At 43.1% G+C, this 21,758-nt stretch overlaps 1 protein-coding gene across 1 annotated transcript in view; it reads left to right on the top strand.

Annotated features, from left to right (window-relative positions):
• The window catches only part of WDR45B (WD repeat domain 45B), an 830,957-nt gene that overhangs the window by 808,913 nt on the left and 286 nt on the right, over nt 1-21,758 (top strand). The window lies entirely within an intron of this gene.

Raw genomic sequence — 21,758 nt, forward strand, 5'->3', positions numbered from 1 at the left:
TGGGGGCGTAGCAGCTGAGTCGTCTGTTGAGGTACGCTGGTCTGGTGTTGTGGAGTGACTTGTGTGCGTGGGTGAGGAGTTTGAAGGTTATCCTCTTGTTGACGGGGAGCCAGTGCAGGTCTTTTAGGTGGGGTGTGATGTGGCTGCAGCGAGGGATGTCAAGGGTCAGGCGTGCAGAGGCGTTCTGGATGCGTTGAAGCCGTTTCAGGAGTTTGGCCGAGGCTCCTGCATAGAGGGCGTTTCCGTAGTTCAACCTGCTGCTGACGAGGGCTTGTGTGACCGTTCTTCTCGTTTCGGTGGGGATCCACTTGTAGATCTTGTTGATCTTGCGGAGCATGTGGAGGGTGTTGAAGCAGGAGGAAGATACGGCGTATCTTGACCTGCTTAGTCATGGAGAGGGTGGAGTCGAAGATGACCCCTAGGTTGTGTGTGTGGTCGGTGGGGTTTGAGCTGTTCCCAGTGCGGTCGGCCACCAGGAGTCTTCCCAGGCCGAGGGGGTGGATCCGAGGATGAGAACCTCCGTCTTGTCTGAGTTCAGCTTCAGTCGGCTGTTCCTCATCCATTCGGCGACGGCCTTCAATCCTTCATGGAGGTTGGTTTTGGCAGTGTGGGGGTCCTTGGTGAGGGAGAGGATCAGCTGGGTGTCATCGGCGTAAGAGTTGATGTTGAGGTTGTGCATTCGGGCGACGTGGGCGAGCACTACCATGTAGATTTTGAACAGTGTTGGGCTGAGGGATGAGCCCTGAGGTATGCCGCAGATGATCTCTGTGGCTGCGGAGCAAAAAGGGGGAGGCGGACGCTCTGTGTTCTGCCGGAGAGGAAGGAGGTGGTCCAGTCCAGGGCCTTCTCTAGGATCCCATCGTCGTGAAGGAAAGTTCGTAGTGTGCTGTGGCAAACCGTGTCGAAGGTGGCTGACAGGTCCTGGAGGATTAGGCCCCTAGTTTCTCCGTTGTCTATCAGGGTCCTGATGTCATCGATGGCTGCAATGAGGGCAGTTTCGGTGCTGTGGTTGCTGCGGAAACCCAGACTGGGACGGATCTAGGATGTTGTTTTCCTCGAGGTAGCGTGTCAGTTGTTTTTGACGGTCTTCTCAATGACTTTTGACTTTTGCCGGGAAAGGGTACAGGGAGATGGGCCGGAAGTTCTTGAGGTCCTTGAGGTCCGCCTTCGGTTTCTTGAGTAAGGCGTTGATCTCGGCGTGTTTCCAGCTCTCTGGGAAGGTTGCTGTCTCAAAGGAAATGTTAATGGTTTTCCGGAGATGGGGTGTGATGGCGGTGCTGGCTTTGTTGAAGATGTGGTGTGGGCATGGGTCTGACGGGGATCCGGAGTGGATGGTGTTCATGATCTTGATGGTGTCGTCGTCGATGTTGTTCCAGGAGAGCAGGCGGTTGGTGCGGATGGTGGTCGTGGGGGTGGAGGTCTCAGTGGTTGTCGGGGTAGTCGTGACGTTGAAGCTGTCGTGGATGTCTGCGATCTTGCGATGGAAGAAGGTGGCGAGGGAGTCGCACAGGTCTTGCAAAAGTGTCGTTGGTGTTGGAGCTGGGGTCGGAGAGTTCCTTCACGATGTTGAAGAGCTCCTTGCTGTTGTGTGCATTGTTGTCTAGGCGGTCTTTGAAGGAGGCCCTTTTGGCGGATCTGATGAGGTGATGGTGTCTGCAGGTGGCATTCTTGTGGGCTGCATAGCTGTCCGGTGTCCGTTCACAGTGCCAGTTCTTCTCCAGCTTTGGGCAGGTTTGCTTGGAGGCCTGAAGGTCTTCAGTGAACCAGCTGGCTTTCTTGCTGGCGTGACTGTTGGAGGGTTTCTTGAGCAGGGCGAGGGTGTTGGCGCAGTCGTTGATCCACCGTCTGAGGTTGTGGGCGGCGGTGTCGGGGTCAGTGTGGGCGGCGGGTGGGCTCTGGGCGAGGGTGGTGGTAAGCTGGTCTGCTGTGATTTTGCTCCAGCATCGGCGGGGCATCTGTTGGGTATGGTGGTGCGTTTCCGGAAGGTGAAGTGGACTCCTCTGGTACTCCAGATAAATGCGGCAACCCTAACCCATTCCTGAGGGCCTGCAATGGCCGTACCAAGTCTGATCAGCCAGGGAAGCTAACCTTTAACAGAACAGGGCAATCCTCCCTGCTGGACTATATTTTAGTGGAGACAAGTATGTGGCGGTGGGTGGTAGATTTTCGCTGTCATACAAAGACTTGACAGTGATCATAATGCCCTGCCTTTGGATCTCGAGCCTCCAGAAATGTTCAATCCCACGTCTTTTGGCACCTCCGCATGTACCAACCATATACTCGCCAACAATAGAATGAAAATCAGGTGGGGAAAGTTCAAGAAGTCACCAGATAAGGAGGCCGTATTATATATGAAATCATCTCGTCTCTAATGGAAATGGAGCTGGCTGCTGTAACACTCGACACCCCACCTACCATCAGTAGACTAGAGGCACTGCATGAAGAACTGTCAACAAGTCTGACCAACATCTTTAACCCTATGACATGTCCTAAGTCCACCAAGGGTGTCAAGCAAACTTAGTTTAACAACTCTTGCCGCAAGGCAAAGGGTGCCCTCTTAGATACTATCAAGCTCGAGGATAGATCTTTAATCAAAACAAGTAGGGTCCAGTATAGAAAGTGTATCAAGTTGGCCAAGAAGAACTGGGAGTTTGAAAGGTGGGAAGACATCAAGGTCGCACTTCACAGCAGGGACATGAAGAAGTTTTGGTCATTAGTGAGCGCAGACGGTGGGGTAGACAACTCAGCGATTGAGCCAAATATCGCTGCACAAGCATGGAAACTGCATTTCCAAGCTCTCTATACAACCGAGGAACCCACAGAGCCCAAAGATGTAACGTTCTTAGGAACTCCAGGGAATCCGAATGTAGATCACCAATGGATCACTCTTAAAGAAGTCACAAATGCAATAAAGAAGCTCCCCTAGGAAAGGCCCCCGGTCTAGATAAGATCCCTGGGGACTTATTCAGGGAGGAACCCAACATCTGGGGACCCTATCTCTGGGAAATAGTCAACACTATAATGCTAGATATGAAGATCACGGACACGTGGCTAGGGGCCAAAATCTTCCCAGTGTTCAAGCAAGGGACACTGCCCTCTAACTACAGGCCGATTAGCCTGATAGGTGTCACCCAGAAACTGTGCGCCAGGATCTTCCTTGAGCGTCTCCATTTCTGGATGGAAGAGCATGAAGTCATGAGTGAGCAGGCTGGATTTAGGAAGATTACCTCCACTATTGATCAGCTCTTCAGGCTCCAACTTTTATACTGGAAGACGGTGTTAATAGAGGTTGGCAGTCTCTATTTGATATTCGTTGACCTCAAATTGGCCTTTGACCTGGTCCCCTGAGCCGAATTGTGGGAGGTTCTCGAGCAGCTAGGTATCCCATCCTACCTGTTGTTACTGTTCATGCAATTACATACAGGTAATTTTGCCCAAGTTAGGTATGGGAAATCTGGAGATCTGACCCCTTGCATTCCAGTAAAGAGAGGAGTGAGACGGGGCGTTTGCTGGCCCCCACTCTGTTTTGCATTTTTATCAACGCCCTGGTGGCCCAATTAAACAAGTGAGCGGACAATGATGTCCCAAAGCTGGCACAAGGCAGGGTGCCAGCAATGATGTTCGAGGATGACACTTTGCTGCTGTCCTCCCATGGGAATCCAAAGGATCCTAGACAGTTTCACCCTATTTTGTAAAAATCGTGGACTAGAGATCAACACTACTAAAACCAAATTTATGGTTTTCAATCCAGCCAAAACATCTCCCCCAAACCCCTCTCTAAATGCCACCCTCTTAGAGAGGGTGACTGTCTTCGATTACCGTGGTGTCACGTTGTCCGAAACATTCGAATGTGGCGCACAATTAGGCAAGCTTGAGGCTTGCGCTGCTGGCGGGGGGGAATCAATAAATCTTATAGGAACTCCCTATACAAACTGCCAGGCCCTGTTGTCGAAATGTATAAAGTCAAGGAAGGAGTGCTGCAATGTATGGGGCAGAACTATGGGGCCACCGCCCTAGGCGGATTGGCCAAAATAGAAAAACAATTTATGAGAAAGCTCTTGGGCTTACCGCCTAGCACTCCCCTCATCCCTCTTCGTCTGGATTTAGGAGTCAAACCAATTGCAGAAGAAATCGGTCTAAGACCACTGACCTTTTGGCGCAGACTGTGGGCAACTCCTGAATTCGCATCCTACCGAAACGAACTTATGGGGGTCATGGGTCTACCGGTAGTGGGAAAATTTCCCTGGTTTAAGCATATCAAAGAAACCTGTGCCAGAATTGAAATACCCAACCTGTGGATTAATCCCGAGGAAGTATCCTCTCCAATATCTCGACTACAACTTGTTAGAGACTATAGGGCACAAAACTAGTCGATCTGCAGGCGAACTCCAAACTCGGGCATCTAACGGCTGAATTTTTCAACATAAAAACCAAGTACCTCTTTGAGTCTTTTTTGGACGACATACAGCCTCTCATGGCAAGGAGGCTGTATGTCCAGTTCAGAACAGAGACCCTCCCGGTCAATGCTTTCATAAACAAATGATCAAAAGATCCCTCTGTTGGTTGTCCTGCCTGTAATAGCCCTGACGAGACCGTTATTCATGTTCTTTTTTTCTGCCCTGGTTATAAATCTGCCAGACGGCTTTGGCTTATACCATTATGCAGAAATTTGGGATGCACACAGTGTTTGGAGGGGTATAGAATGTTAAGATCTGATACGCACCCCCCCATAGTCTTTGCCGTGTCCCGGTTTCTTAATTCTATGTGGCACAGGCAAAGGGCCTTTTTTAACACATTTCAGCAACTGTAAAAAGAAAATTTAACAGTATTTATTTGTTTTTAAATGGTATAAGGTCATTAGTCATACTGAAATGTTCTTTGGGGATATATTATGTAATATACAATCAATGAATTGTCAACATTTGTTTATTTATGCTATACATGTATATGAATTTCTACTTTTTATGGCCTTTTATGACCAAAATAAAGTTTGTTGAAATGGAATGGAATGATGCAAGCAATTGAACTCCCGATTATCTGTTTTCAATTTTAAAGCTCTCTTGATGGCTTTCTTGACCCTCCACCAAGCATCAAAGTAAAAACATGATCCCACTTTGTGTTTTAAATTTGGGCCTGAAAACAGGAAGAACAATGCCCTGAAAATAAGCTTTTGAATCCAATGTGATGTTAACAATCTCATCATCAGTCCCAGAAGTCGAATGCTGCATGTCATGTGTCCCTTCCCAGCAGAATCAATGCCCTCATGACACCAAGAGCAAGTCATTCCAACAGTGTTCGATCAGTGATCTCCAAATCTTTGCAGGTGTATTTCTCTTGTCTTTTAAATTGAGTCACTATTTGCATTCCTATGACTCATTATAGTTGATTTGACTAATCACTTATTGAAGGAAGTGAAATTTTCCTACAATTAGCTGCAATTCTTGCCTTAGGTATCACACCCAACACAACCATAGCCTTATCAATACAAACAGGAAATCCCAAAGTGTTCTTAACATTTCTTAGCACATCATTCCAAAAACAAAGTTGTGGTCACCTACACAACCTCTCCCCAGCACTGTGTTTCGAACATTTTTCATCCACTGGGTTAATGCACTTAAGTTTTCTTTAAGTGAAATTCTAATTCTACGTTATTTCACATAACTTTCCAAATTCTGGACCCTTCTCTGTGTTTCCTTAGATTCTTGTCGCTGTGTCTGCAATAGTTCAATTTTCAGTGCCTTTTCCTTTTCAGACACGGAGCACTATTTAAATTGGGTGTGGTGTGGTGTGGTGTGGTGTGGTGTGGTGTGTGTGTGTGTGTGTGTGTGTGTGTGTGTGTGTGTGTGTCAGTCAGTCTGTCACACAAAAGGTCTCAAAGCAGTCTTCCCAACAGTAATCTCCATGTATAGTCAGTGCTTAATGGAGAGACCCCTCAAGGCCACCCTCAGAAAGGTTCCTATCAGCTGCTGAGTCCATCAGGTTTCCACATTTGCCCCTGTCATCTTCAATCTCTCACTCACAGGTAACAGAATCAACATTTGCCAGTGCTGATGATGCACAATTCTACTTGAAAGTCTCCTCCATTCCAGACATTCAGTGCCTCAAACACTACGGGCACCTTGTCCAGATCTGGATGTTCAGCGCCTACCTAAAGTTCAACCTCACAAAGGAAGAATTTTTGTTATGTCAAGAACAGCCACCAAGTACAAAAAAACTTGTGTGGCACAAGAGGATTACACATGTGACCCCGCTTTGGGAATCTGAGTGGCTTGGACGTTTGAGCACCTGCCTGGATTCGATAAGTGGGATCTGATAGGTATTTCGGAAGTGAGAGATATGTGAACTAAAAACTAAGTGGTGACCTCTGCTACGCTGCAGCAGGAATACCAGCAGGCACAGGCTGAAACCTTCCAATACTTGCAAATTAGCCATACCCTAAAAACAGAAATTCTGGAGGGTGGCTCAATACCCGAAGCGTCCCCCCTCGAAGATAGATTGTTGTTGGACGCTATGACCAAAAAAGTAATTTCCCTAACATATAAAAAGTTGCTCAACTATCGACCAGACCCGCTGATACGCCTAAGGCAGCAATGGGAACTAGATTTGGGGGACCTAGAGGACGATGACTGGAGAGATGCACTTGCAGCACCCCGAGAAATTGCTATTCCCATGAGATTTAGCTAATTCAGCTTAAAACCTTGCACCACATCTACCTATCCGCTATAGTCCTGGCTAATATGAGGAGGAGAGCCGATACCCAATGCCTATGACATTGCTCCCATGAGGGAACCTTCTTTCACACGATTTAAGAATGCCCAGTTATCCAAACATATTGGGTAGCGATCACATCAAAAATGGAAACGGCGGGGGGAGGGGTTTCTCAATGCCAATCCCAACCTCTGTTTATTAAATATATGGGAAGCTACTGACCTAACACAAACGGAAAAATCAAGGGCATCATTGGGATGGCCTCTTGCAAAACCGCTCAAAAATGGGGATTGGGGGACCCACCACTAGTGAAAGGTTGGGTGGCTGATATGGACATGGATGTGATAGCAGAGAAAGACGTCTTCAAAAACAGGGGCTCCCCCCAAAAATGGGATCGAAAATGGGTGGCATGGAATGTATACAGAGGAGATATTTGTTTGTCCCCAAAAGCTGAACTTGATAGGAGGGAGGGGGGGCTGGTGGATCCACCTGTTGAATGAAAAGGGGTAGGCACATACATTTGGAAATGTTACAGATTGTAAATGTCAACAACCGGAACACTAAAGTTGTAACCCGCCAATATGTAGCAAATAAAAAACTGGCTATATCTTTGCTGTTCAATAAAAAGTTTCATTAAAAAAACAGCCACCAAGAAATAGTACAAACCTGGCTCAATGATGTGAATCTTGATGCCTTTGAAACTCAACGTTCACTGAATTCCAAGTCACGGAGATTCACCCTGGACACCAACATCACCTTCAAGGAACACATTGCTGAAACACAAAGATGCCTTGGTAGCAGCTTTCCCTTCTAAAGAAAGTGAAACCATTTCTTTCAAGAAGTGACTTCAGAGCTGCTGTTCAAGCCCTTGTACTCTTGCATCTGAATGGTGGTACGCCTTGCTACATGTCCTGTCAGACTCCACATTGCCCCCGCTATCCTACACGCTGCAGCACATCTTTATTAAGGGCCTGAAAAAATAAGATCACATCACCCCCATTTTGATGGCTCCCCTTGCAGGCCCACTTCATCTTCCAAATCAATTGCATCATTTACAAAGCCATTACGACCAACACTAATGCTTATCTTGCAGACAAGCTTATTATCTTTGGCGGCTCTTGGAACAACCACAGCCAGGACACGAGATTGGAGGCTAAACAGCGTCAGAAAGAAAATATAAGGCAGCAAGCTTTTCCCATCTGTCCAGTTAGGATCGGGAATCATATCCCACCCTATTCCAAATAAGAAAATAGTTGATGATGCACTTCTTTAAAGAAAACTTGATCACAATGGAGTACAAGTTTACTTCTGCTCCCAGATCCTAGCTACCTCTCCTATCAGTTGTTGACTGTAAGCTTGCTTTTGACTGTACAGGTACGCTTTATACAAAAAAATACATATATATAGATTGTTGTGCCAAGTAGTAATTTTTGATGTTCAGCAGTCCCAGTCCTCTTCCTGTGCTACCAGCCTGCACCCGTTCTCAGCACAGTCTAGGTTTCTTTGTTTCACATATGAACACATTACAACTGACTGTAGTGATACCATGTCTTGTTTTATAAATGCCCATGGTAGTGCTTGAAAAATGTATAAAAGAAAATACATAACATTAATATTTAGAATCACTACTCTGCCTACCTAGTAAATAGATAGGGGGCACCAGTGTAGGAGATCTAGTTTACTATCAGGGGGTAAGGTAGGGCACTTAATAGTGACATGCTTCATCATCAGCGCCTATCCACTGTGATGTATTCCTATAGGTTCTGTATCGATTCCCCTATTCCCGGCCCTGTTCTGGTTAATACTTAACTAGCAGCCGACCCACGGTGCAAAAAACCGTTATCTGATTAAGCCACACCACGGCACAGGAACGTGTTATCTGATTAGGTAATAACGCATGCCATCTAATTAGACAAGCACTATTTCTCCAGCCCCTGATAAGGCATACGGAGTTCTCAAAACAAATCAAACCTATGACAACCTGGGAAAATCCCTGCGGCCATTGTTTTGATTTCACCGAGAACTTCAGCGAAAGAATGTGCGAACAAGCCCGTTCGTATGACATCCTTATTGACGTATCCATGTCCATCCTTACGTCAATCTCGACACCTTACAGGTATAAATAATTACCGACATTGCCTTAAGCAAACACACGCGGTGGTGACGATATCGGAGCAGCGAGACGCGCTGAGGAGCCCAGCAGAGAGCGAAGCCCACACGCGCTGCCCCGCCTTCCTGACGCGCTGAGAACGAGACGCTGTTTTCTCCTGCCGAGAAATCCAGCCCCGGCGCTTCCAAGCAGCCCTCGCAGGCAGCTGGAATATCAAGACCAGAGACGAGAGATACCAGCCCTCAACCATTCTAGATCTCAGGTACAGAACTGAACAACCCCTTGCAGAGAATTCTTGAGTCAGTCACTTGGCAAAACAAACTTAACTTAAACTGCTACTTATCTACTCCCGCCCACGTATTAGGCTTAGGTCAGGTACACTGGGGTAGGCGTGGTTAGAAGCACCAGTTGAGTACGATTAGTCAAATGTATATATGTATGTATCTATTTTATCAATTTTAAATATCATATGGCTTAGAAACCATATCAATGCTTCTGCAGTATTATTTTATACTTCTGCTTTTATTGTATGCACTTTACTTAACCATAAGTATCGCAATAATATCGATTCATTTCTCTTGTACAAGAAAAGAGACTGATCAATAAATACCATCTTTTATTGAACACGCCTGTCTCTTCCTTTTCTCTACAAACTGGTGAAACTAAGAATGCACGTACTGACTGAGTAAAATAAGTTGTCTTTTGTTTTCACACGACTCTAGAGATACACTCTTGATTGGGGGAGAGCAAAGTTGTCATGTTCTATGGTTGTCAGAAACTAAATCCCTTCTTGTCTATCCAGGGAAGTTAAACTCCTCCTTGTCTATTCGAGAAAGTTTCTAGTGAACTCTGAGCTAGCTGGCAAAAACCAAAAACTTTAAGTCTAATATCGTCAGTAGAAGACCTAGTTAACCTCTGCCCTAGATCTATACTATTGAAGATATTATTCCAATGCGCAGAGCCTATTGGGATAATAGGAACTACACTACATGGCGCCCAACGTTTGGATAGGCGATAAAACTAACGCAAGACATTAGAGTAACTCAGTCGTGCTTTTTCACACAGAACCCCTTTTTTTCCCATAATACTCCAAAGACGTCTGGAGTGGGTGAAAGGTCATATCCGCCAAACCGCGCAGGAGGAGACTCCTATGTATGGTTCTTGGTTTATTCAACGTTGAAGGATACACTGTTCCAAAATATTGTGCATCTAATCTTTGTTTCCATAAGAAACCTGATCTGCAAACAAACGGAATAACCTTCTGGACAGTAAAATGTCAGACAGTGAAGGAGAAAGAGAGGCAGCTAGAATAGCAGCTGAACTCGTAGCAGCTGATAATACTCTGCTACAAAATGACCCAAATGCAAAACTCATCCCGGTCAACATAAGAAAATCTATAACTTTAAAACTTATAGAAAATGGACTGACATCGAGAGGTGGTACAGTCATATTCGTAATTGAGGCACACGAATATCGGCAGACAGAGGTATTCTATTCATGGATAAACTTTCCAGCAGCAAACGCTGTAACAAAAGAGTTCCACTATTATAAGATAGAGGAACCAACGGATACCTACACTCCTTTTGAGGAGGTAGAAGTACCACTCAAATTCCAAGAGCGCCTGCTCTTGTTTGATGGCGCCCTAAAACATAATAATCACATCACCAAGCTCGGTCCACTAGGTAGACCAGGAGCAACGTGGCCGGTCCTAGCCGGATATACACCACATCCAGACATTGAAGGAATGTCTGCAGCAGAGCTTCTAATACAGCTAAAACAACTAATCAAAATACATAGACAATTAGTCCAATATGTAATGCGGACTTCAACAATCCAACCAGCAAGTAAAATTCCACAGCTGACCCCTCATCAGGGTAACACAAATAAAATCACACCACAGAACATACAGTCCTGTCTAGGTAAAGTACCCGCAAAACGGGAACAAATACCTTTCTGGCTAGCACAAAAAATCACTCAAATAGAGGCGGTGTTTCCAGACACCACCCCTGTAGATAAACACAGGATTCTGACTATCTGTCTTCCAATGGGAATCGCACCACACGTGGAGGACTGTGACACTTGGGGTACAGTCTTTGCTTCCATATACACAAAAACACATGGTGTACCATCCATGTCAGTAATACCAGATGTGCTAAAACAAATTCAAGATGAATATGGTCCAGAACCCGCTTTAACTCTTGGTATGAAATTACTGAAAGACTTCAAGCAGGTCTCGGCTATATTATTAGCCAACATAAAGGGAGAAGCAGCAAATGTGGCGATCCGCCAAAGGTTAAAAGAGACAGATATAGCAGACCAACCAACTGAAATTGCCAGAATCATAGAGAAATCCTATGAAGAACTAGGAAGGGATAGTCTGGGTGGAATACCTGTAAAACCGCAACTGGTTGAAAGTCCTGAAAAGGTATTTATTAAAAATAATTTAAACACTCAAAAAAGAGCTGGGATGGAAACAAACAATCAAATCCTAAAGAAAAAAGATTCCAGTCCAGAGGAAGGTCTCCTCGGCGGAGAGAACGATCTCCGAACCAAGGACGCAGGTCTCCCCAAAGTGAGCCCTCTGGGAAAAAATACAACCTTAGAAATAGGGATAATATAAAGAAACCTGATAGATATCAAGATAATGATCCACGTCCCTCTCAATCTTTTCAGACTTCCTCGCAGAAATCGGAAAGAAGAGGACGATCAGAACACAGGGAAGAGCACGTCAAGTCCAAAGACAAGGAACCTGCTCATCCAAATAAAAAGTTAAAATTTCCAAAAAAGAAGGTAGCCAGTATTAAAGTAGTCAAAGATGCCGAGAATACTGAGGACACAGCTGAAAAACGGAGAATGGGCTCAGACAATGCTAGACAGCGCAGCAGAAGTGAGCATAGCTCGCAAAGTCCTTATGAATCATCTGGAGACAGTGGACACGAATGAATATATTCAAGTGGAAACTGCCGACACCAGAGTTAGCAAACCTCACAAAATATATGAAATAACATTACGTATAGAGGGGGATAAGACTAGAAAAATAAGGGGTCTTTTTTGGGATAATCTCTCCCAGGGCTATGACATCCTTCTAGCTGAACAATACTGGCCACCCGAGTTTGTCAGAGAGTGCCCTCATGGCGAAGAAATAATTATGCCTGCCTTCTCAAACCATATTCCAATTCATAAAAAATATACACTTGCTAGAAAGTGGGCAGTAGCTCAAGCTCCTGCTTTATATAAAAATCATGTAGGATGGGATGAGGACTCTCCTCCTCACAAAATCCAGTTAAAATCACAACCTACTGCACAGAGGCAGTACCCAATTAAGCAAGAAGCTAAAAAACATGTAAAAGAGATCCTAGATCAACTTGAATACCAGGGGGTGATTGAAACTTGCACCTCACAAATGAACAATCCTTTGTTTCCTGTCTCCAAACCAGACAACTCATATCGTCTAGTTTTGGATTACAGACACCTTAACTCATGTTGCAAAACCTTTGCAGTGCAAAACTCGCATAGTGCTGCACTAATGAATAACATAGTGCGCAAAAAATACAAAACAACATTAGACATCTCTAATGGATTCTTTTGTCAAAATATAGCAGCAGAGAGCAGATATTTGACTGCGTTCTCGGTAAATGGCTCGCAAAAAAGTTTCTGCCGTTTACCCCAGGGGCACAAGAATAGCCCAGGATTATTCTCAAAGAGAGTAACAGAATTACTACAAACATACGATGACGAGGCATTATCATATGTCGACGACATTTACCTAACAGATGATGACTTGGATACTCACTTGAAGAGAGTGAACACCATAATACTTGGGTTCGCAGCAGAGGGTTACAAATTCAACTTTAAAAAATCAAGAATTGCCCATCTAACAGTCCTGTTTTTAGGATATGAATTATCAAGTGAAGGCAAAAGCCTGGCTGACAATTTCCTAGAGAAATGTGCTGTACTCCAAGATCCTAGAACACTAAAAAAACTTACAATCAATCCTAGGCTTCCTAAATTTCGGAAGAACATACATTGCAAATTATGCAGAAAGGGTCAAACCCCTTTATGATCTAATAAATCCAGATTTTAAAAGAATCAATTGGACTCAAAAACACACAGAAATTTTGAGATCTTTACAAACAGACATGCTAATTAAAACAAAATTAGAAACACTTGATAACTCACGTAATCTTGTGATTCGAGTCATCCCAGGAAGATGCGGATTCACATACCTGACCTCCAATGAGGGAGAAAAGGTACCAATTGCATACAAATCACACTTGTACACAAAGGCTGAAATGAAATTTAGTCCAACGGAAAAAATTCTGACCGCGGTATAGACTACTGTAGTAAAGGAAAGGGCCATAGCACAAGGTAAACGAATAATCATCGTGACACCAATACCAGCCCTGGAGGCGGTAACAAAAGCAAGCATTCCGAATGCTAAAGCACTCCATCCAAGGTGGATACAGTGGGCTAATTCTCTTGCTGCAACAGACGTGGTATACGAATTTGATCCCAACTTAAAAACACAAGAATTTCTCCAATACGAATTTGAATGTCCTCCGCCAATCGAAATTCTGCCTTTAGAACACTACGGCTGTATAATATATACAGACGGGTCAGCACAACCCGCAGTAGGGGGTAAACAAGCTTACAGTGCTGCGTGCGCGATCGTTAAAGGTCGCTGGTACGAAGGGAAATTTAAACCAGCGGTCACTAAAACACAATCTCTAGGAGATTGTACAGCTCAACGAGCTGAACTACTAGCATTCAAGATGGCGCTTGAAAATACCGATCGAGAATTCCCCACACTCATAGTGTGCGATTCGTATTATTGCGTTCAGTCTTACAATGAATACTTGCCGATCTGGCTTCAGAATGGTTTTAAGGATGCAAAAGGAGGCACAATCAAGCATAAAATGCTTTGGGAACAAGTAGTTCATTTGCAAAAAGAACTACCAAAGACTCACGTGATACATACACTGAGTCATCAACGTGATGGCGTTCACGTTGCAGGGAATTCATTGGCTGATGAGGCAGCGAAGGCAGCTGTGCAAACGGCTTCCGTAGCCGCCATCACACGGTCAAAAACAAAAATAGACAGCGATATATTACAAGCTGTCAGCGCTACAGGAAAAGATTCAATAGAAACACTCCCGAAAGGCTTTCCAGTGAAATACTCATATATGACTGATACAAACAATGTTCCGTTTGCTCGAATCCCTGGAGTGGGGGATAGGGCAATTCCAAACATGGAACATAGGTTAGGACTTATCATAGCGGCACACGAAGGACTTGCTTCTGTACATGCTGACGTCTCAGCCACAGTATCATTATTAAACCGGGATACTGGTGGCCACAAATGAGAAGACAAACACGGAACTATGTTCTAGAATGTGAAATTTGTCAAAAAATGAAAGTATCAACAGTGAGACGACCAGCTCAGACGCCCCTTCTAATCTCGGATAAACCATTAGCTTGTGTTTACCTGGACCACTGTGGTCCCTTACAAAGGGATGGTAACTATAAATATATCATGGTCGCAGTGGATTCCTGCACGAGATTCATTTGGATGTGGCCCCAGCGATCGGCTGACGCCAGAACTGTTATAAAGATTTGCGAGTCTTTATCGGCACATACGCAATTGGCATGCTGCATTCTGACCAGGGTCCTGCTTTTAGCTCTCGAGCTTATAAGGAGGCCTTGACCAGCATGGGCATTGCATTGCGGTATTCTTGTCCATTTCATCCCGAGGGAAACTGAATCGTAGAAAGAAAAAACCGTGACATAAAGCAATCTATAACAGCGAAGGTATTAGGTTCGGGTGCTGGGTGGGTCAAACATCTAATAAGTGTCCAACGTAGTCTAAATAACCTGCCAAGAAATTCTCTGAGGGGATTCAGTTCGTACGAATTATTGTTTGGAACTAGAATGATGGTCTTAGATCTTGACAGTCAGACTTCAGTGGTTAAAGAAAAAAGCTTTGATATCAAAGATCGTTTGGCTATTTTACAGGACTTAAACGAAACAAGGAAAGACCTGAGCAACATAAAGTTGAAACAACAGCCAACGACCACTGAAGAAAAACCACCTGTCCCAGCAAGACCTGTCTGGATTCCAAAAGTCGGGGATCTAGTCAGAGAAAATATCGCGGTAAAGAAGGAATTTGGGCCTTCTTACAGAAAAGCAGTTCCTGTCTTGTCTATCAACGGGACAAGATCAGTAGTACTACCGCCCCTTGCTGGTAAAAAGGAGAATAGGGTTGTATCAATCGACCTGATAAAACCACAATCATGTGGCCGATAACAAACAGTAGGCCAAGTGGACTCCCGATAAGTAGTAGAACACCAAGGTTTGCTACAAACACAGAGGTTCAATCTAAGAGGCTACTCACATTTGAAATGCCAAAAGAACAACAACAAGGTCTATGCAACAATGCTATGGAACTTAAACCTCTAAAAACCCAAATAAAAACATTTAGCAGAGACACACCAATCTACAATGAAGTAATAAATGACTATGCTGCTGCAACAAAACACACTGATAAAGCAAATATCAATCCTGAAGCAATTGGAACAATAGACAGAACGGCATCCGGTTACTTCATGAACTTCAGCGATTCATCTGAAAACCTGAGTGAATCAAAGGAACAAAAATCAACAAAAGCCCTTAAAAATAAAGCTAAGGAACTTTTTCAACATCTGAAAGAAACCTATCTGATTTCTCCATGGATTGAATTCTGGGTGGCCTTAGGTGCACTTATCCTCATACTTTGGCTCATCATGGTACTATGTTTGGGACACTTCATTGAGGGAAAATATGCTAAAATGGACACAGCAAGCCAGAAAATCAACTTGGTCCTCAAACCACACACGTCTTCACACATCGAGAAAAGGGAACTTTCTTCAGTCAACTTCACAGCCAATCCTATACCCGGTGGGGTAGCATGGGACAATACTGATTATGAAATCTATGGTCCGGTTGAAATCCTGAAATATCCACATCAAATCAAGATCTCATTGAGTGACTTTGTAAAACCAAGCTCAGTTGCTGATGATTGGGACTTTGAAAGCATTAATAATATGGTGTCTGACCTAGTGATGTCTGCTAAATTTACAAAACATGATTATTTGCAGGGTTTGTCTAATTATGATAAAATGTTCTGCTATAATCACTATAGTAATCATTATCTGCATAAATCTGCACAGCCTAGAAATATTTTAAATTATAATCAATGGGAACACTGTGCAACCCCTCCAAAAGGTAGTTCAAGAACTTTTTATGACAAATACTCATATTTTTCAGGGTTCAACACAAGTAATGCAGAAACATTTTATTTCAAATTATCAAATAAGACTGGTACAAAGACCATGCTTACAAACACTAAATTGATATATTCAGACTCATTTTTTGAGCAAATGAGTACATTTGGTTTTGAATACTGGGACAAAAATGTTGAAGTAAAAAGTGTTTGGGGTACAAAGGAATGGCAAGTACAAGGTATAGAATCATTGTTTAGAGCCTGCACGATCCCAGAACAAATGATATTTTTGAATGACACTATTCAACAAACTACCTGTCTTGGCCTAGCCAAAATCAAAGATTTGAAAAAAACGTCTATTCCAAAGCCAACGATAAACAGTAATAGCTCAACAGATGAGGAGATAGACGTAAACCATATATTAATCCAAAACAGAACACATCCAGATTGGAAAAAGTGGTTGATCTGGCCCACAGATACTAATAACTGTCAAGACAGATTCCTGAACAAAATCCAGGGGTTCAAATTGACCAGGCCAGACCCTAGATATTCCCAAAGACAACACCCAGGGATAATTACCACGTACAGTGTGGGCAAACTCTGCCTTCAATGGCTACAAACATCCACACTGGCAGAAATTAAGCAACACCTAACTTTACTTACTGATGGTGCTGACTTGCGTTATTTCATTATGGGACCACGCAAACAGCGTCAAAAACGCTTCATAGCAGCCTCTGTATATGCAGCTTATAACGAAGCCTGGAAAATAACTCAAATTGAAACATCAGAGAAAATACGGGAAATTGACCGTATTAATTTGGAAAAATCACTTTCTGTGGTGGACAATGGGTTAATGACTCTGTCCTCCAGAATATACTCTTTGGACAGCATTGTGTCTTCAGCAATCGACATAATATCGCAAGACTTACTGTTATTACAACACGGTCAGTCCTAATTGCGTTCTATTGTACAACTTGGCTGGACGTTACAAAATCTGCGTTCAGGCTATGTGCCTTGGCGTTTAATCAACACAACGTCACTGTTCAATATCTTTAACCTTACTGATAAACAAATCAGTATGGCACAGAAGGGTGCTGATTATACAATCCTGAGCATTGAGAAACTCGAGAGATTACCATTGACAATGTCAGAACGACCTGTCAGTGAGTGGATAATACATGGAATAATTAATATTCCAATATCTACTTTCAGGTTTCAATACTGCCAAAAATATATACAGGCTGGCATGTACGAAAAATTGGGTAAAGGGTACATTAAGTCAACATGGAACTTGCCCTATTCACACGCGTGTGTCAGTAATAAAGGCTGGAAAGTGTTTCTTAGTGGCAATAATTGTGCAATGTCACTAAGCGGTACACTTCTGTGTAATGGTATTAGTTTACACGGAGCCTGTGAAGGGTCCTCAAATAACCTTTCATGTCACCAGCTAGGCACACCTGCGACACAAATAGAACCATTCTTTAGGAGACTATCGAACGGGAGTTACATTATAATCGTAGACCGCAGATGTTGTAGCTTGGTGCCCGGAATAGCTTATCTCATAACTACGACTGCGAAGGTCATGTGCTGTGAACGAGTATTGTTCCCCAGCGCAATGCCAGACAGGGAGGCAAGGTTATGGCCGAATTTGAAAATTTCTTCCATTAGAGTTGATACTTTAAGCAGAATGAAAACTGTGCTCCTTCAGACGCCAACCAGGCTCACGTCATCAAAAGAAACATATGATCTCCAAGTTGCAAGGACAACGGCAGAGATTCATTCATTGTTATCAACTAATTCCCCCATACATTTCGCAGAAATCCTGAACGAAATCTTAAATATTTCTGATACCAGTGGAGTCTCAAATGTATTTAAGACAGTGTTTTCAGGGGCTCTAACACCATTTAAAGCCATTCTGGTTATTTTTCCAGACTTTGTCCATTCCGTCTTTGGTGGACTTCCTCTCCTTTTGGGACTAGTGGCAGGAATACTATTTTTGATCCTGTTATTTCGCTATGGCAAACCGTGTCACAGACAAAACACCTGCGACAAGGGAAGAAACAATCCTAGCCATTGGATACCGGGACCAGATATCTAAAATCCTTGGACTGTCCCGGCTTAGAGACCTGAACATGACTTGGTTTCTTTCATTTAGACCTATGTGGCAAAGCTGTGTTTTACCTGTATTAAGGTGCTTGCTATGTGGAGAGGAATGCGTGTTGGACACCTGTCTGACGCTACAATCGGATGCGCCAATGGATGCAGAAACTTTGTTGGGTCCGGTCACGGCTCATGCATTGTGCTGTCCCCAGCGGCTACCAATCCTGATGACGGCATTCGTGGAGACTTCACCACTACGATTGAGGGGTAGTGAGGTTCAAGATGAAAGCAGCATCGATCAGGTACGACCTCTGTCAGCTATGCTGATCGAAACATCAATGAAGGCAATCATGCTCACGAATGCATGGTAACATCTTTTTCCGAGTTAATGGAACTTTCACAGGAAGCTGTTGACAGCTTTTTCGAGAGTCTAAATGAAATGATGTTCTCACCAGAGCAGAAATAATGACTTTTGAGCAAGCTAGCACAAGGCGTTCCCAACACCCTGAATTTGGCCTTCAATTTTTGATAATAAAGTATAATGAACAAAATTTTTCTCCAGTTTACGGACAGCGGAACATAATTTTTCAGCGGCCCCAAAATATTTTGCAATTTTTCGGGACACTTATCTTCTGCTTAAAGTAGAAACTATTCTTAGAGAACTATATTTCTATTTTAGGGACTTTAGAGTCATTAGCTGCCCTCTGGCCTGTTCATAAATATTTTTATTTTGTGATGAAATGGTCTCGCATTTTTTTCTTCTGTATTAAGAGCCATTTCATGTGTTAATTTTCAATAGTGATGTATGAATATGCGTGATTTATTTAGCATTAATATACTGCTTAAGTGCATATAATGTATATATATATCTTTTCGTATATTTCATGTTTCAAAATGCATATGGATGTATTTTGGGGTGGTACGGTATACACATGCTCTACTAGTATATTTACTATGCCTAGATCTTGTAAATATGGACATAGTCAGCGTGGAGTGGGTGTGATGTATTCCTATAGGTTCTGTATCGATTCCCCTATTCCCGGCCCTGTTCTGGTTAATACTTAACTAGCAGCCGACCCACGGTGCAAAAAAACGTTATCTGATTAAGCCACACCACGGCACAGGAACGTGTTATCTGATTAGGTAATAACGCATGCCATCTAATTAAACAAGCACTATTCCTCCAGCCCCTGATAAGGCATACGGAGTTCTCAAAACAAATCAAACCTATGACAACCTGGGAAAATCCCTGCGGCCATTGTTTTGATTTCACCGAGAACTTCAGCAAAAGAATGTGCGAACAAGCCCGTTCGTATGACATCCTTATTGACGTATCCATGTCCATCCTTACGTCAATCTCGACACCTTACAGGTATAAATAATTACCGACATTGCCTTAAGCAAACACACGCGGTGGTGACGAGATCGGAGCAGCGAGACGCGCTGAGCAGCCCAGCAGAGAGCGAAGCCCACACGCGCTGCCCCGCCTTCCTGACGCGCTGAGAACGAGACGCTGTTTTCTCCTGCCGAGAAATCCAGCCCCGGCGCTTCCAAGCAGCCCTCGCAGGCAGCTGGAATATCAAGACCAGAGACGAGAGATACCAGCCCTCAACCATTCTAGATCTCAGGTACAGAACTGAACAACCCCTTGCAGAGAATTCTTGAGTCAGTCACTTGGCAAAACAAACTTAACTTAAACTGCTACTTATCTACTCCCGCCCACGTATTAGGCTTAGGTCAGGTACACTGGGGTAGGCTTGGTTAGAAGCACCAGTTGAGTACGATTAGTCAAATGTATATATGTATGTATCTATTTTATCAATTTTAAATATCATATGGCTTAGAAACCATATCAATGCTTCTGCAGTATTATTTTATACTTCTGCTTTTATTGTATGCACTTTACTTAACCATAAGTATCGCAATAATATCGATTCATTTCTCTTGTACGAGAAAAGAGACTGATCAATAAATACCATCTTTTATTGAACACGCCCGTCTCTTCCTTTTCTCTACAAACTGGTGAAACTAAGAATGCACGTACTGACTGAGTAAAATAAGTTGTCTTTTGTTTTCACATGACTCTAGAGATACACTCTTGATTGGGGGAGAGCAAAGTTGTCATGTTCTATGGTTGTCAGAAACTAAATCCCTTCTTGTCTATCCAGGGAAGTTAAACTCCTCCTTGTCTATTCGAGAAAGCTTCTAGTGAACTCTGAGCTAGCTGGCAAAAACCAAAAACTTTAAGTCTAATATCGTCAGTAGAAGACCTAGTTAACCTCTGCCCTAGATCTATACTATTGAAGATATTATTCCAATGCGCAGAGCCTATTGGGATAATAGGCACTACACTACACCACCTTCTCGTAGGATGATACCACCAGGGCAGACACCTCCAAAGTTGGAATGGGAGTTCTTAGAGGAATCAAAACTGGATAAGTGGCATCCAGATGGGAAGTATATTAACAATATCTACAGGTATAACCAGTAATTATTTTATTCTTCAGTTACTTAGGATATGGTTAAAAAAAGGATATTGAGGTTTTTGTTGAAAGTAACAACTCAACTAAACCTACTCTGTATTTGCCAACATGTTTCGGCACCCGCTTAGAGCCTGTCTGGGTCTGGGGCCTTCATCAGGGATTGTTGTATGTCCCCCTGCGTGCTAAGTAGCTTGTTTTTCTGCTCTTATTTATAGGAGGATCCCCAATTGGAAGACTCGTTTTTGGTGTTTTGATATTGACACTTTATGCTTATCGTCACTGGTGCTGGTTTAGTTTGCAGGACAAGCTGTGAGGTATATAATTGCTCTCTTATCACTTGATTCGGGGTTTAGATAATAGACTGGGACTGAGATATCCCACTGACTGGTGTTTTTTTTCTTATTTTTTCAAATCTTTCCAGTATTAAAGGAGCGACAACATTGTCAATTGCATATTCTTCGATATCTGTGATACTGGCATTGGATAATTACTCATTACATGATAGAGATGAGATAATGTCTCTGCCCCTATCTTTCATACTTGTGGATTCTTACAGCGCTTTGCTTATATGTGAATCCCCTAGGGTTAGATTTTGTTCTACACTTTCTCATTGTTTAGTATCTTTCCTACATCTGACTTTCTCCTTTTTGTGTTTTTTTTGTGCTGTTATTAGATTTTTTTGATTGATTGCCTAGGATAATTCAACCTTGGTGAAGTCACAAAGTGAGGGCATTTGTGAACTTATCACAGGTCATACATGTCCTGTGGTACTTGGTGCAAGGTGAGATGTTTTCTCACACTGTTGAGTTATTTACTCCCTGTTTCTCTTTTCCTTTTTCTTGCATCCTTTCCGCACTATTAGGATTCCCCTTTTTTAAATTTTATTTTGATTTATTTCCTTATTTTTCTATTCTTGTATATCTTTTCTATTTCTGTTCACAATCCCAAATTTGCCTTCTCCTTTTTCCCTTTTCCCACTAGGTTTATTTAGACATATTTGATATTGTCTGTGGAATATTATATTTCTAAATGTCTAACTATATGTATTGTAGTGAAAACAAGAAACACGGTTTTACTGAGATTAGTAGTAATGTTAAAT

Source organism: Lissotriton helveticus, chromosome 7, assembly GCF_964261635.1.
Source record: "Lissotriton helveticus chromosome 7, aLisHel1.1, whole genome shotgun sequence".
NCBI lineage: Eukaryota > Metazoa > Chordata > Amphibia > Caudata > Salamandridae > Lissotriton > Lissotriton helveticus.